Genomic DNA, 16,699 nt, shown 5'->3' with positions numbered 1-16,699 from the left:
TCCCTAGTACGTCGGCACTGCATTGTGCTTATCATATGTATGGCTTGCAGTGGTGTCGCTACCGGCGTGCTAGCCGGCCAGTGTCTTGGAAAAGGTGCGGTATCCAACTGATGAGCCCATGCCGCACTCTGGGCGAAACACTGGTAATTTTTAACGATTGAGTTTCCTGAATTTTAATTTTATATAATCAGTTTGTTTAAGGTCACAGAGCTCCAATTATAACATAAAAAATCAATGACTGGATAGAAAAAATTCAAGGAGTAACGAGCCTACCTCTCATTTGGAGACCCCGAGTTTGATTCTTGGCAGGGTCAGAGATTTGTAAATGGCTCTGAGGGCTGGTTTGAGGTCTACTCAGCCTATGTGATTACAATTGAAAAACTGTCTGGCAGAAAGATTGCAGTCTAGAAAACCAAGAACAACCACCGAGAAGATCTGTGATAAACTTACTGCACTGAAAAAACAGGAGATAAAGAATCTGCCTTGCCAACACTAATAAAAAACTATTTAATATAGATGTTAATTAATTGTACATGTTTAGAGAAGATCATTCTCTTCTTCAGCTAAAGTATTTCACAATTTCAATGACTTGATTAAAATTATGTTCTCGAGGTATGTACAATATTTTTTGATTAGTACTGACAAGGTGGATTCTTTATCTCCTGGTTTTTTCAGTGCAGTATATTTATCACTGTAAGTAGTCAATACGGATGTGATTGATCCTCGACTTCTTCAGGTTTTTGGGAACTTTCAACACGCAATGCAAATTCCTAGTGTTATAGTGCTTCATGAACTGAAACTGGTGAAAGATTTGCATTGTTTATAATATTTTTGTGATCGGCTGATGATGACCCACAACAGTGGTCGAAACCGGTACCACTTGTAATCAACTAGGAATGTAACATTACATTCCTAATTCTACCTGTATTGAAAAGGTTGAACCACTATATATCTCATTTCAATTTAATTATGTCACTTGGAAGTTGTAGAATTTTTTTTTTTTTTTTTGTGCACTTCTGATCATGTTATCGACTTGATTTGGGAATTTCCTCAACCGAAACAGTCTGGAAGGAATATATCAATGTCGGGGCAATAAATTGATTTATTACAGTCAGTTTTTGATACGGTTGGAATAAATGAGTCCTGGTAACCTAATCTAAATGGACTTTCAATGTTTAAAGTACTTGATTTCTATTGAAGTAGTTCTGTCTGGAAGTTGCCCCTAAATATTTTATTTCTTCACTATCACTTACACGTAATTTTTCCACAGACCGTCACAATATCATCAGAATGAAATTTACCATTTTTTTTATTATAATGGCATTTGATTTGTCTGCATTTATATGCAAACCTATTTCTTGACTAGGATTGAAGCTGCTGCTTGGTCTTAAGCTATGATCACCAGATCGTCGGCAAAGCATAGGGATGTTAAAGGTGCAGTGTTAGAAGTCAATCGAAAACCGTACATTTCTGATACTTTGATGTCATACAAGTTCATCAAGGATGTGGTTTATATCCCTGTTACATAAAAAAGGTGAAATAGGATCTACTTGCATCACTCTACATTTGATGTTTATCTTATCTGTATGACCATGAGCAGTTTGAACTTGTATTGTGTTTTTTTGTGAGGAGGTTGACTAGTAATTTCTTAATGGATCTGGGTAGTATAGAGTTTATCATTATCGCCTTTAAGCGATTGTCTCCAATACTATCAAACGCTTTGCTGATGTCGAGGAAAGTCTTTTTCATTACAGCTGTTTGTACAATGCCATCATAGACATTGCTCAGAATTTGAAAAGAATGGTATTTCTGTATCGAACATGTCCACAGTAACAAGGAAATGTACTTTTTACTTTTCTGTAATTTCTGTCTGTCTGTATGTACATGCATCATGAGAAAACATCTGAAGAGAATTTAATAAAAATTGGTATCTAAGTCGGGGATGAGCCGCTACAATCTAGGCTATAAATCATTTTATTCACACTGAGTGAAATGGTAGGGGTTTTCTGTTTTTTTTCTGCTAGTGGCTTTACGTTGCACCAACACAGATAGGTCTTATGGCGACGATAGGATAGGAAAGGCCTAGGAGTTGGAAGGAAGCGGCCGTGGTCTTAATTAAGGTACACCCCCAGCATTTGCCTGGTGTGAAAATGGGAAACCACGGAAAACCATCTTCAGGGCTGCCGACAGTGAGATTCGAACCCATTATCTCCCAGATACAAGCTTGCAGCCGCACACCTCTAACCGCACGGCCAACTCGCCCGGTGAACTGGTAGTTTAGGGGAAGGCCTACAAATTAATTGTCATATATATATATATATATATATATATATATATATTATTAGTGGTCCTATCGACAAATACTCCATAACTAAAGTTTTTGTGCCATTACACTATTCCAAAATTGAAGTTTCAATAGAGTTGGAGTAAATGCAATTACCCACAGTGAAGTTAAGCAGAATGAATAACTCTGTAATATGTCGCAGAAATTCAGAATCATGCAGTATCAAAAGTTATATAATCATGACGGCAGTGAGAAAGACAAACCGGGGACTCACATTGTTAAGAAACTCAACACTGTAGAAAGGATAAGAAAATGACTGTCTATCTTTGCGAGAAGATGTGGCGCGAATAAGTTGTAAGCTGATTCAAAAGAAAAGTATCAAGAAAAGAAGAAAATCTGAGGAAAGAACATATTAGCTACAAGAAAACGTCAAAATAACGCCTAATATAAAATATATATTCATAAAACGCGTTATATCCAATTAAAACATTCAACAAGATTTGGAAGTCAGCCAGTCTAAGACACCAAGAGCATAATATCAACCAGAGAAGCAATAGTTCGGGACAGCACAATATTACCACAAGAAAGTTTATAACTCAAATCCCATACAGCACATACCGGTATATTGAATTTACAGCAGACATTTTGGAAGTCTGAGATAAAATTAGGGACCAAGCAAAGAAGTTTTAAAAGAATTATAATTGTTACAATAGAAGGCTTTGATTGTAATCACATGCAACATCTGATCTCACATATATTTTTCTGCATTTCTATAATTGAGCAAGACGAGACGACGATGAATCTATAAGAAAATGGGTGGCAGGCTACCTGGAGTGACCTGAGCTGAACCGTGATGGGCCAACACAGCAGTTGACATCTGCAGAACCAGCCACCACAGTACGATGATCGTTTCCGACAACGCAGAATGAATGAGACATAAATCGTCCCAGAAACAAAGGAAAGGAGATAAGTTTCTTAAATAAAAGCATGTAGTTTAGCAGATGTTATTTAGAGTAGTTCATTTGTAATCAAAGTCTTGTTATTGTGTCGTTTTAATCTTCAAAATAAGCTTAAATATGCTAGATTCTCGCAAGTGATTTCTCAGTAGATCGATATAAAGATAGTAGATGGTGTTCTAAAGCAATTTAACCAAACCCCAATTCTCAAGAAAAATGGGATATTCTCTCCAAGTAATGTTATGCCATAGGAGATGAGAAGTTTTGACAAGAAGAGTATTTTATGACACTATAGTTTCCAAGTATTGAGTTAATATAAATGTAAGCGATATAGGTTAATAAGGCATGAAGGAAATACATGGCTATTATAAGATAGGATGTCACAAGTTATGGAAATGTCAACAGACAGAAGAGATATTGATACGATTTAAGAAGACATTGATGTGATGATGAGAATATACAAGAAGAAAATTACATATGCGTCAAGAGAGGTTAATTGAGGACCGTTTTTGCAAAACTTGCTTTGTGAAAAAGTGAAATTTTTAAGGAGAGACAAAAAACTGTTTTCCAAGAAGGGCTTTTTAGTTATAAACTTTCTTTTTTGTTGATCAACTTTATAATTAGTGCTTATTACACGGTGATCTTTGGGTTTTATTTAATTTAAGAATATTACACTGTATGAGGGTTCAAAAGTCAACAGTTCTTTCAAAACTTGCATTCTACACAAAATATTAGTGAAGAAAGTGTTAGTAATTTTACTAAAGCATGAGTTATCTTGGTTTTTCCATGAATTAAACATATTTAATAACAGTGTAAGTTTTACAGTACACCATTCCTGCAATTTCTGATATGTACACTCTGATGAATATCGGTATCCCCTGCCTGTCGTAAGAGGTGACTAAAAGGGGCCCCAGGGGCTCTGAACTTTGGAGCCAGGGTTGTCGACCACGGGGCCCTTAGCTGAACCCTGGCATTGTTTCCACTTAATTGTTCCAGGCTCCTCACTTTCATCTATCCTATTCGACGTCCCTTGGTCAACTCTTGTTCTTTTCGGACCACGACGGTATTACGTATGGAGGGCTAGGGAGTCTCTCATTTTCATGCCCTTCGTGGCCTTTGTCTTCCTTTGGCCGATACCTTCATTTTTCGAAGTGTCGGATCCCTTCCAGTTTTCCGTCTGATTAGTGTTATATAGAGGATGGTTGCCTAGTTGTACTTCCTCTTAAAACAAAAATCACCACCACCATCAGTTAATTCAGAAGAGAATGTTATTCTTGTTCTATGAAATTTATTTACATGGACATTTTATCCACCTTTCACTCAAAATTATTCAACATCATAGTCTTCAAAATAATTTAAACATTGTCTTTGGCATATACGCTTTATGAATATAAAAGAAACCACAAAAAGAAAGGAAAATAGTATCATTCTAATTTTATCAGATATTTATTAACACCAAAAAGAGGACCATTGTCGTATTAATTTTAAACCAAATCCATGCAGTTATAAAGATTAACAGTTTCAATGACTTCAAAATGAAAATCATTCCTGTAGAAAGCAAGTTTTGCTGTAACTCTTAAGTAGTAGAAAGCTAGTTTTGCAAAAGCTCGCTAAATTTTATCGACTATTACTGCAGCAAGAAGCAAGTTATACAAAAACAGGTTTCACCATCCTATAGAGGACTTCAATATGAATGTGAATCAATAAAAAAGTAAATTTCCAATTTTTTGCAGAAAGCAAGTTTTGCAAAAACGGTCCTCAATTGTGAAGAGTTGAAAATAATAAGAAGAGATATGAATTGAAATGAATATTGAAGAAGATATAGAATTGTCGTATGAAAGAAATAAAACATGAATTCAATAGAAATATGTGCTACGATGAAATATACATATCTTTTTACAAGTTGCTTTAAGTCGCAACGACACAGATAGGTCTTATGGCGATGATGGGATAGGAAAGGGCTAGGAATGGAATAGAAGCAGCTGTGGCCTTAATTAATGTACCGGATCAATGCCTGGTGTGAAAATGGGAAACCCTGGAAAACCATCTTCAGGGCTGCCGACAGTGGGGTTCGAACCCACTATTTATTTATTTATTTATTTATTTATTTATTTATTTATTTATTTATTTATTTATTTATTCACGAAGCACAAGATACAGCTACACTGAGCAAATTTCACTTGCACTGTCAACAGACTATTTAACAAACGTAAACTTTCATAATAAAATATAACAAACATAACAAAATATAACAAGATCAGGTACACATCCTACTAATAACTGTCCAAATCGAAAACCATGACAATGTCCATGTTCATAGCTAAGTCGTCGTGGGTCAAGATGGCGGTATAATCCCTTCACATCAACTTATCTTTAAGATACTATTTACACACCTCTCGAATACACTTTTATTTGATGCTATATCAAGCTCTTGTCTCCTATTAATATTGTTAAAGAGTGTTGGGAGGCGGATTAGGAAAGATCGAAGTATTGAGTGCTGAGTGTGGGGAATGTGGAGAAGGTCTTTGGTTCTGGTGGAGCGGGAAGGAACGCGGAGAGAGAAGAGAGAAACAAGATGTTCCGAGCGGTAATGTCCATTTAAGATCTCGTGGAGGAAACACAGGTGAGCTACCTGTCGCCTGATGTGCAGCGGTGACACATTAATTGCCATTAATACCTGCTGCGTAGACAGATTTCTGATCTTGGGGTTTCTGTTCCTTACAATTGCAGCAAAGAAGGACACTGCTCTGTCTAACTGCTTAGTATTGGAGTTGTCCAAATCGGAGAGTAGTAGTTCAAGAGAGGTTGAACGATCGTGAGGAAGAAGTAACGAAGAGCAATGGGGTCAGAAATTTCTGTGAAGCGATAGAGAATGCCTAGTCATTTCATAGCCTTGGTTGTATATGTTTCTATATGGGTCTTAAATTGTAATTTTGTATCGAATATTACACCTAGGTCATGCTGTTGCGTAACCACGGTGATGGGCTTGTCGAGTAGATAATATGATGTCAGTAGAGGAGATTTACGCAGTGTTATGGTCATGTGGCTGCATTTTTGTGGATTGGGGATAAGTTTCTAAGTACGGCACCAGTTCGAGAGGGCATTAAATGAGGACTGTAGCAGAGCTGCATCTGCTGGATTCCTGATCTCCCTAAATATCTTGCAGTCGTCAGCAAAGAGCAACAAAGAAAACAGCAAGGGGCCAAGAGTACTGCCTTGTGGGACACCGGAGGTGACTTGTAACCATGAGGATGAAGTGCCTGATATGACTACTCTCTGCCAACGGTTATGTAGGAAGCCAGCAAGAAGGGTCAGAAGACTGCCATGTATATTAAATCGTTTGGAGAGTTTATGGAGCAACAGAGTATGGTCAACAGAATCGAAAGCTTTCGAAATGTCTACGTAGCAGATATCCAGCTGTGATTTAGCTGCAATGGCGTGTGATGCAAAGCTATGCAGAGTGGCTAGGTTTGTTAGACAAGAGCCACCTGGTAGTAAACCATGCTGCTTGGTTGAGATATACAGCAAAGTGAATGTGAGGAGACGCTGGTGTATAATTTTTTCAAAGATAAAGGATAGTGTGGGGAGAATAGAGATTGGTCGGTAAGATGAAACATTAAATTTGTTGCCTGATTTGAGAAGTGGAACAATATTTGCCTGTTTCCAGGTAATAGGAAAATAGTCCGCGGCAAAACATCTGTTAAATAATTTAGAGAGAGGGACGCAAAGAGTGCTGGCAGTATTTTTTAGGAAAAGAGGACCTATAGTGTCGGCACCGGTAGCTTTGTTGGTACGAAGAGTTTGAAGAAGGTTATGAACTTCACTTGGTGTGGTAGTTATGCGTGATAGGGTTCTGTTTGAAGCTGTACCAACGGGAGGGAGCGGTTGGTTTTGTAAGGGAGGGGAGAAGTTGGAGAAGAAATACCTGTTGAACAGTTCATTGTGATCGGCGCCATCTGCTGTTGCATCGTTGTGGTTCACACTGACAGGAATCCGCTCCGTCCTTCTCCGTGTGTTGATGAGACTCCAGTAGCGCTTGGGATTGCTGCGGACGTTTTCAGTGACAGTGTCTACGTGTGTTTTGTAGTCTCTTCTGACCATAAACCTCGCGTGGCGGCGGATTTTAATGAAGGTATTGTGAGTGTGTGGGTTAGGGAAGTCTTTCCACAGGCGCCAAGCTCTCTTCTTATTAAATAGTATCAGTCTGGTCTCTTGTGATATCCAGTGTTGATGTTTGCTAGTAGTATCCCATTGTGCAGGTACGAAGTCTTTAATCGCAGCTTGCAGCCAGTCGTACAGCAGGTCAAGAGCCGATTCAATATCAGCTATTTCGAGCAGACTCCAGGGAAGGCATTCCAGGGCACGACACATTGCAGGCCAGTCGGCACGGCGCCAGATGTAGGTAAGGTGGTAGAATGTCCTGCTGTGAGGCTTTGAGGAGGGGTGGGGAAGGATGAATGTAGCATCGAGGGACTGGTTGTCGCACAGGAAAAGGTTTCTGTCTGGGGTTATTATTTTAAGTTCTAATGAGGAGAGTATGAACTCTCCCAAATACTGGATACTGGCCGCACTTAAGCGACTGCAACTATCGAGCTCGGTTACGATGAAATCAAAGAAGAGAGTGAGTATTTGAAATGTGTAATGAATTGATTGAAGCAAGCTAGGATTATATGTGTTCGTGATAGAACAATATCATATTTTGTCTAGAATCCATGTGTTACGATGATTGTGACATATTTTAACCTTCATGGAATATTATACTAGAGTCATGCCATCAAAAGTTATCCCCATGAGAACAAATATTCATGCACTTGGACATCGTAACGTAGGATTTCTTCTGAAAAAAAACCCCCATTATTTTAAATTGATTATGGCATACTTAGATTGATATGAAAGACGATTGCTACTGTATATAAGGATGTAGATGAGATGATATCGTACAATATCTTCCAGAATGATATTTCCCTAATTGCTTTAAATAATTTCATGTGAGATCACGTAAATATTCATTATTTTTGGCTCCTTTAAGATTCAGTATACCTTGCTAGGCCTACTGTAGGCTATATATGAAGATTAATTTAAGAGATGCTTTTGAATGTTATGGTAATTTTAATTGATTTTTAAAGCAAAGTTTTGCTGAAGCTTATGAGAAACATCACTTTTCCTGATGCTTATGCTGAGATACAATAAATACCCTGAAATAATCCAACCTAAAACTTGATGAATATCATGTTAACAAAGTGTCTTAAGGAGAAGTAAGAATTTTGCAATGGATAGACAATGTTAGCTGATACTGCTGGTACGTAACACACTGGTTCATCATAGTATTCCAGCTATTCGATCCCTACTCTGACATGCTGTTTTGAATGAGTAGTGTACACACTTAAGGCAGAGGCTCACTTAGTAGTAGTAGTAGTAGCAGCAGCAGTATGATCTGGTCTAGAATTACAATTTAGGCATATTCCAAATTATGTTAGCTAGAAAATAATGGAATAACTTTATGTAACGAAACTTTTCCCATACTTAAATTGCATATATTTTCAGTTTTATGTACAAATATTGTAGATATGATGAAGGTTAGCACATTTCAATGATGATTAACAAGATAATGATGAAAAATGTGATCATTGACAAATAACTTTATCCCAATAGATGTTTACCAATCTATTAATTTTGAATTTTTAATTTCATTTTCAATTTTCTCCTCCAAGATTTTTCTATATTTTAATAAATATTAGTGGTTAAATTTTTCTTGAGTCTTATTTATGGCTTACCATAGTAATATAAGATACCTTAGAGTTAAGGCAATGAATCAGTGGGTAATCATATAAGATTGATACGTCGGATGGCAACGTCCATCAAGTCAACCGGCAGGTAATTATGTATTACTCGGCATAATCTTCTGATCCCATGTAAAACAAATATACCATCGACAACCCTGAGAGACTGGTCGGGATTTCTTTTACGGGACCCATCCTGGACACGGGAAGGGTGTATTATATAGAATTAAATTTCCAAACATTTATGTCTTATACATTTTTACCGTACCGGGTATGATAACACAGATATTCTGAATTTGTATTTTTGTTGCTGTGCCTTTGCTGGCAAGATGTATTGTTTATAGTGCACTATGTCCGCTGGTATGGGCTAAAATAAATTTGTTACTTTCACTGACCTGTCTCCGTCTCATCCTTGGCTTTGACTATGAAAGTGACTGAGATATAAGTGATGCTAGTAATGCCATTCCTTACGCAGCCAGTCCCTGTTATGAGTGGTGTGAAAATGTCGCTCACAGGGTCGGTTGGCGCATGCATTTCAGTGGGCTTGGCAGACTGATATGTAATAGCAACTTCTGGCTTGATGAGGAAAGCAACAGGAAACTACCTCACTCCTCATTTCCCTAGTATGCCTATTCAGGGATGCCTAGGCTATATATGACAGCTATTGGCAGGATCAAACCAGCCTTTGGGCTGAATACTCAACACATAACATATAAGTCCATATCAACGCCGAGCCATAAGAAAATGGGTAAACAGAATTTTATGAGAATCAGTATATAGAGTCGGGGAATAAGAAACTACAGTCTAAGCTATAAATAAATAAAATCGTAGTTTAAGGGAAGGTACCTAAAATTTAATTTTTAAATACCTATGTTATTGGTCCTATTGAAAAGTACTACATAACAAAAGTCATAGAGAATACAATTTCCGATCATTTACGTTTTATTCAGTTTTACCATACCGACTATAATAAGAGTGATATTTCAAAATCGTAAGAAAACTATATGTGAAGGCCTACAATATCAAAAACGCATCAAGAATAACATTACATAGACCATTGTTTGTTGTGATGTTCTTCGTCTCTTATGCTGCCACTCAGCTCCGATAGATGAGATTACTACTGCATACAGAGTATAACAGCCTGACTGAATATTGGCGGCAAATAGCTTGGGAGTTACAAAACTTTCTTCTTTAGCATGCCTTTCCTCTGGTTCATACATTTCCTGATACTGCTGGTACGTAACACACTGGTTCATCATAGTATTCCAGCTATTCGATCCCTACTCTGACATGCTGTTTTGAATGAGTAGTGTGCACACTTAAGGCAGAGGCTCACTTAGTAGTAGTAGTAGTAGTAGTAGTAGTAGTAGCAGCAGTAGTAGTAGTAATAGTAGCAGCAGCAGCAGCAGCAGCAGCAGCAGCAGTAGTATGATCTGGTCTAGAATTACAATTTAGGCATATTCCAAATTATAGCACTACAATTCACTAAATAACACAACATTCAACCTGAAAAGAGCCGTTTCTTAAGAACAGCTTCTTTCTCTTCACTTTTATTAAATTCTACATTCATTTTACTCCAAATTAGCAGTGAAGAGGGGGTTTCTCCTCTGGCTTGGAGGAAAAATTTGCCTCCAAGTCAGATTTTTTCCACCGCCAGTGTAGTGAATTGAGATTTTCCAACTCATCGGGTACTCCTAGGAAACAGATTAGTAAAAGGACATAGCTTTTGCCCTCGGACTCTCCACTATTCAACCCCCCCCCCCGCAGAAAAAAGACGAAGAGTATTCACGGATCACGGCTATCGGCGGCTTGGTCATTCCAGCTCTGGAACTTTGGACTGTTAGATCGGCAGTGTAGTACTGTTTATTAAAAGTGAGAAAATGTGCGGTTTTTCATTTGTTCAAGTATTTCATATGAAAGCATTGCTTTTAATCACACCATTCCTACTGACATCGTTGTGTACCAGCTGTACCATCGTTTGTTGGCACAAGTCAAACATAGACAAGAGATTTCAAAATATCCAAAATCAAATAATTAAATTAAAACAACAAGACTCTCACCACAAGTGGAAGAGCTGGGTTCCCCCAAAGGATCCGGAGATGAATTAAAAATATTTCACATGGTAAGAAATAGTTGAAATATCTCGAAAGAAAAGAGGAGTTTGTCTTTTGGTAAATGAGGTGTGAACTAAAGGACATTAACGGGAAAGACGTCCTCTAAATTAAAATGCAAGTAACTAATTAAAATCAATTAATTAATAAATTAAAAACTAAAAGAGGACGGCCTTTAGAAAAATAAAATTTATCAGGAACATGGTCTCGATTCTTAAAACTAGCAGTAAATCTTTAGTAAAATAAAAGAAACGTATTTCCTTTTTCACAATTCAAGGATTTCTCGACGTTACATTTAATTTAAAGATTTCACCACTTCTTTCTTTTTCCTTTTCGCTTACACCAGAACTATGCAAATAGTGATCACAGAGGTTTTGCCAAAGGGTCAGATCCCAAACTCGCATTTCAGAAAAGGAACAAGATATAGAAGGAAAATCAAACAGGTAACATTAAAAAAGAGTTAGCTGGAAAATTTATTTATTAATGTCCAATAATGGACCATTTATACTGGTATTATAAATTTACTCATTCGGGACAAATATTTTAGGTTCCCTATGAGAATCAACATCTATATTAACTTCATAATGTAGGGCGATGCTAGACACTTATGTGCCCACAAAGCACTTCTCACTCGCATCATGGCTGATCGTCCACTCCACTCAGCAGGCTAGTTCACACCAAGCAGAAGTCTCTCCAAGCAAGCACAAGCGTTTTGATTGGTTGGAGAGAAAGCAAGCACCAAGTTAGACTTGCTCCAAAGGTGGCCCCCGACTCTGGACCCAAAAATATTACTCGTGGCGAGTTAATCAAATACATAAGACATTAAAGATAAAACATAATTCCTAGGGTGGAGAGGATATAAATAAAAATTTAGCGACATCAAGTCCCACAGAAAACAGTAGTTGAATACAAGACAGAATTAAATTCCAATAGACACCAATTTCTACAGCAATATTGCCGGTCCAAAAACATAATGTGCGAGGCCTAAAAACACGTCACCTAGGTGACAATTGTAATGACCTATCTTCATTTCAGCTGGGAAAACCACTAAGACAGTCTTCCTGAGGATATAAAAAGGCTGAGTGTCTGCCATTATAGTGAAAACTCCCCAACCTGATTGTGACTGATGGTAGCCAAGCGGGCCTACCATTGCAATGAAAATTCCCTAAGCCAGTATTCATATGAGAAAAGATGTTTGGTGATTTCCCTGTCGCCTTTCTAGGCTAACATTAAGAGCTATGCAATTGAATATAACATATAACAAAAATAGATAGCATAATACTTGAGAATTGCTCTGATCCAATATTCAGTATCCACTAAACTACGTCACTGTCTTCTCATGATCTGTTGGTATAATTCAACAAATATAAATTATTGTCTTGAAGATATATAATTGAATCGTGCAGTCGAGTAAGGAACTAAGTCAGATTTTGCTACTTTCCAGGAGAGCAAAAAAACTGATTTTCTTCAACACGCTTCAATGAATAGTTCCCATTATTTTATATAATATTTAGATCAGTGATAGATATGTAACGGAGGTAACAGGAAAATGTTCAAGAAAAATTTATAAATTTTATGACCGTTTGAACTTTTTGACTTAGTTCCTTTCTCCAATAACACCGAAAAAAATTTGGGGGTTAGGAATAAATCTCTCATATGAACTATACCAACCTTTGTTATATATTAAACATAGCATAATGCAATACATAAGCACTGTTTACAGTTTATGCAACAAAAAAAGACAGGGAAAACAAATACAAATGACCTTGAAGCGCCAAATAACTGCAGTATTACAACCGAGACTACTAACCTAAGGGGAATTCATTGGCTGCGAAATAATGTCTAAATAAAATGCCAAAGCATCCTCATTTGCAACATATTTCAACAGTTTACGCAAGTCCTTAATCTTCTCAACTTTTATTGGAACCCCACCCTCTGGATATGCTGCCACTGGTTGCAAGGAAAATGTGCAAAAGTTACCTTTCCCAAGATGAAACTTATGTTTCACAATGCTGTCTATGAAGGGAAGTGCTACAGGAACTCCTCGTTTCTCTGCCCTATATCTGTATTCTTTAAACGAAGAAGGAGAAAATGCAATCTTCCCAGCATGAGGAGTATTCTTTGTCAATGTTTCAGCTGATCCAGTCACTTTTTTTTTTAAACTCAGGCCACCACTTGTCAAAATTAAATACTGCACTTGAGTCTACTAACTTAACTGTAACATTTGCCTTGCTGTTTACAATAATTGCCATATACTCTTCGATAGTATAAACTCTGTCTACTTTTTAAATGTTTTTCTTAAATACCCCAAAGTCCCTGTCGCATGGTAGGAATGAATGACCCCTCTCGGGAAAGTACTGTCTGATCTCCTTAAATAGATTTGAAACTGCCAGGCCTAGCATTAGTCTTATGACCGTATGGTTCTTATTTTGGCCAGGAGAACCATCAGAGAAAACATGTAACTGTTCAACATTTTCTGGTCAATCGCAATACAGTCCATTTGACCTCCTGAATCCAAGATATCTGCTATATCTTGCTGGAATCCTACAAGTTGAGCTTCAGTGGAATAGCCTTTCCTAAAACCGAACTGCCTTCTATCGAACCAGTTATTAATTTCACAAACATGTCTAACATAATCAGAAAGAATGCCTTCCCAAAGCTTACGTACAATGCATGTCAAACTTACTGGCCTGTAATTTTCAGCTTTATGTCTATCACCCTTTCCTTTATACACAGGGTCTACTATAGCAACTCTCCATTCATCTGGTATAGCTCCTCCGACCAAACAATAATCAAATACGTACTTCAGAAATGGTAGTATATCCCAACCAATTGTCTTTAGTACATCCCCAGAAATCTTAACAATTCCAGCCGATTTTCTAGTTTTCAACTTTTGTATCTTATTGTAAATGTCAATGTTATCATATGTAAAATTTAATACTTCTTTAGCCTTAGTCTCCTCCTCTATCTGGACATTATCCTTGTAACCAATAATCTTTACATACTGCTGACTGAATACTTATGCCTTTTGAAGATCCTCACATACACACTCTCCTTGTTCATTAATTATTCGTGGAATGTCCTTCCTGGAACCTGTTTCTGTCTTAAAATACCTATACATAATTTGTATGACTGCCAATTATGTTTGCCATCGTGTTATCCTTAGCTGACTTCTTTGCTAGATTCAATTTTCTAGTAAGTTCGTTCAATTTCTTCTTACTTCCACAGCCATTTCTAACTCTATTTCTTTCCAGTCTGCACCTCCTTCTTAGGCTCTTTATTTCTCTATTATAATAAGGTGGGTCTTTACCATTCCTTACCACCCTTAAAGGTACAAACCTGTTTTCGCGTTCCTCAACAATTTCTTTAAACCCATCCCAGAGTCTGTTTACATTTTTATTTACCGTTTTCCAACGATCACAGTTACTTTTTAGAAACTGCCTCATGCCTGCTTTATCAGCCATATGGTACTGCCTAATAGTCCTACTTTTAAGACCTTCCTTTCTATCACATTTATTTTTAACTACGACAAAAACAGCTTCATGATCACTAATACCATCTATTACTTCAGTTTCTCTATAGAGCTCATCTGGTTTTATCAGCACCACATCCAGGATATTTTTCTCTCTGGTTGGTTCCATCACTTTCTGAATTAGCTGTCCTTCCCATTTTAACTTATTTGCCATTTGTTGGTCATGCTTCCTGTCGTCCGCATTTCCTTCCCAATTGACACCTGGTAAATTCAGATCTCCAGCTACAATCACATTTCTTTCTATGTCGTTTCCTACATCGCTGATTATCTTATCAAATAATTCTGAATCCATGTCAGTGCTACCCTTTCCCGGTCTGTACACTCCAAATATTTCAAGTTGCCTATTATCTTTAGAAATGTGCCTTACACCTAGAATTTCATGTATCTCATCTTTAACTTTTTCGTAGCTTACAAATTCTTCTTTCACCAGAATGAATACTCCTCCTCCCACCATTCCTATCTCTACGATACACACTCCAGTTCCGTTAGAAAATTTCTGCATCCATTATATCATTTCTCAGCCATGATTCAACTCCTACTACAATATCTGGTAAATATATATCTATTAAATTACTTAATTCGATTCCTTTCTTTACAATACTTCTACAGTTCAACTCGAACAATTTTATGTCATCCCTACTTGATTTCCAGTTCCCTGTTCCCTTATCACCGCTCCCTAGGCCACCCCGTTTCCCTGAATGTGAGCAACTGCAACGTGACCTCGATAATGTTGTCAGATGGACAGCAGGCAATGGTATGTTGATAAACGGGGTTAATAGTCAGGTTGTGAGTTTCACAAATAGGAAAAGTCCTCTCAGTTTTAATTACTGCGTTGATGGAGTGAAATTTCCTTTTGGGGATCATTGTAAGTATCTAGATGTTAATATAAGGAAAGATTTTCATTGGGGTAATCACATAAATGGGATTGTAAATAAAGGGTATAGATCTCTGCACATGGTTATACGGGTATTTTGGGGTTGTAGTAAGGATGTAAAGGAGAGGGCATATAAGTCTCTGGTAAGACCCCAACTAGAGTATGGTTCCAATGTATGGGACCCTCACCAGGATTACCTGATTCAAGAACTGGAAAAAATCCAAAGAAAATCAGCTCTATTTGTTCTGGGTGTCTGGATGATTTCCGACAAAAGAGTAGCGTTACAAAAATGTTGCAAAGTTTTGGCTGGGAAGAATTGGGAGAAAGAAGACGAGCTGCTTGACCAAGTGGCATACTGGGAATGATGGAATGATATTAGTAGACGAATAAGTTTGAGTGGAGTCTTTAAAAGTAGGAAAGTTCACAATATGAAGATAAAGTTGGAATTCAAGAGGACAAATTGGGGCAAATATTCATTTATAAGAAGGGGAGTTAGGGATTGGAATAACTTACCAAGGGAGATGTTCAATAAATTTCCAATTTCTTTCAAAATCATTTAAGAAAAGGCTAGATAAACAACAGATAGGGATTGCCACCTGGGCAACTGCCCTAAATGAAGATCAGTATTGACTGATTGATTGATCAAATCACTACAATATAAACCTAAAACAAAAAGTACAGTTATAAAAGATAAGAATGGGCAACTACTTATTGATAGTGAAAATACTGCAAAACGCTGGAAGGAATACCAGTATCTTGAAGACCTGTAGTACGATGAAGTAATAGCAATTCCTGAATATCTTGAACCTGAACAGATAGTGAAAGAAGAAATTATGGGACCAATAATCACACAGGAGGAACTGGACCTACCACTAAAGCAATTAAAGGGCAAGAAAGCAACAGGACCGGATGACATATCAGCATAACTTCTCAAGGGAATAGGAGAAAGCATGAAACAACAACTGCACAATATCATTGCATGAAGCTATTACGTGGTGAAATTCCTGAAGACTTTACTAAAATTAGGACCGTTTAACTTACCAAAGAAAGGAAATGCAACTGAGTGTTTCAGCTATAGAACACTAACAATAAAATTCAACAATATACATATCAGGATCAGTTTTATTTTACAACTGGGAAGAGCACAAGAGAAGCTCTCCTA

The 16,699-nt window shown here is 37.3% G+C and overlaps 1 protein-coding gene across 1 annotated transcript in view; it reads right to left on the bottom strand.

Annotated features, from left to right (window-relative positions):
* LOC136874921 (meckelin) overlaps positions 1 to 16,699 on the bottom strand; it is a 162,085-nt gene that overhangs the window by 142,583 nt on the left and 2,803 nt on the right. The gene's annotated exons all lie outside the window — the stretch shown is intronic.

This window comes from Anabrus simplex, chromosome 5, assembly GCF_040414725.1.
Source record: "Anabrus simplex isolate iqAnaSimp1 chromosome 5, ASM4041472v1, whole genome shotgun sequence".
Lineage (NCBI taxonomy): Eukaryota > Metazoa > Arthropoda > Insecta > Orthoptera > Tettigoniidae > Anabrus > Anabrus simplex.
This window is presented reverse-complemented; position numbering and strand designations above follow the sequence as displayed.